The sequence below is a fragment of the Ovis canadensis genome, chromosome 3, assembly GCF_042477335.2.
Source record: "Ovis canadensis isolate MfBH-ARS-UI-01 breed Bighorn chromosome 3, ARS-UI_OviCan_v2, whole genome shotgun sequence".
NCBI classification, from domain to species: Eukaryota; Metazoa; Chordata; class Mammalia; order Artiodactyla; family Bovidae; genus Ovis; species Ovis canadensis.
The window spans coordinates 135507328-135509091 of NC_091247.1; positions in this window are offsets into that span (position 1 = coordinate 135507328).

The following is a 1764-nucleotide window of genomic DNA, read 5'->3' on the forward strand; positions in this document are numbered from 1 at the left end:
TCTGCCTACCTAGCAAGTGGCAGAGCCAGGATCCACACTGTCAGGCTCCAGAGCTTTTTAACAATGCATCACTATGACAAGAGGTGTTTTCTTTCACCCAAGAATTTTTACTTTCCTAGAAAGAATATATTGACATTTTTTCTGGCTGTCCTTTTTTTTAAAATATAAATTTATTTATTTTAATTGGAGGTTAATTACTTTACAATATTGTATTGGTTTTGCCATACATCAACAGGAATCCGCCACAGGTATACACGTGTTCCCCAACCTGAACCCCCCTCCCTCCTCCCTCCCTGTACCATCCCTCTGGGTCCTCTCAGTGCACCATTCTGGCTGTCTTAAAAATTGCTTCAGAGCACATGCAACTCTGATTAGAGCATTAGTATTACTAAATTAAACTGGCATTATAAGAATCAGTTCTGTTCAGTCACTCAGTCGTGTCTGACTCTTTGCAACCCCATGGACTGCAGCACGCCAGGCTGCACCTGTCTGTCACCAACTCCTGGATCTTGTTCAACTCATGTCCATCAAGTTGGTGATGCCATCCAACCATCTCATCCTCTGTCATCCCCTTCTCCTGCCTTCAATCTTTTCCAGCATCAGGGTTTTTTCTAATGAGTCAGTTCTTTGCATCACGTGGTCAAAGTATTGGAGTTTCAGCTTCAGCATCAGTCCTTCCAATGAATATTCAGGACTGATTTCCTTCAGAATGGACTGGTTGGCTCTCATTGCAGTCCAGGGGACTCTCAAGAGTCTTCTCCAACACCACAATTCAAAAGCATCAATTCTTCGGCACTCAGCTTTGTTTATAGTCCAACTCTCACATCCATACATGACTACTGGAAAAACCATAGCTTTGATTAGACAGACCGTTGTTGGCAAAGTAATGTCTCTGCTTTTTAATATGCTATCTAGGTTGGTCATAGTTTTTCTTCCAAGGAGTAAGTGTCTTTTAATTTCATGGCTGCAGTCACCATCTGCAGTGATTTTGGAGCCCAAGAAAATAAAGTCTGCCACTGTTTCCACTGTTTCCACTGTTTCCCCATCTATTTCCCATGAAGCGATGGGGCCATGATCTTCGTTTTTTGAATGTTGAGTTTTAAGCCAACTTTTTCACTCTCCACTTTTACTTTCATCAAGAGGCTTTTGAGTTCCTCTTCACTTTCTGCCATAAGGGTGGTGTCATCTGTGTGTCTGAGGTTATTGATATTTTTCCCAACAGTCTTGATTCCAGCTTATGCTTCATCCAGCCCGGGATTTCACATGATGTACTCTGCATATAAGTTGAATAAGCAGGGTGACAATGCACAGCCTTGATGTACTCCTTTCCTGATTGGAACCAGTCTGTTGTTCCATGTCCAGTTCTAACTTGCTTCTTGACCCGCATACAGATTTCTCAGGAGGCAGGTCAGGTGGTCCGGTATTCTCTCTTGAAGAATTTTCCACAGTTTGTTGTGATCCACACAAAAGCTTTGGCATAAATAAAGCAGTAGTAGATGTTTTTCTGAAACTCTTGCTTTTTCCCTGAGCCTACAGATGTTGGCAATTTGATCTCTGATTTCTCTTTTAAGAATGTTAATAGTTTATTCTGTTGATTATCACTACCAGTTTATATATGGTCAGCATTGCTGCCTCTGTGATTTCTCCTTAGGAAGTGAGGAGTCTTTTAAGAAGATGGAAAGTTATTCAAACTTGTGCAACATTTGTGATATTTTTAAATTGGATGTGAAAAATGATTTCACATTCTATTGCTTAATCTAGTTC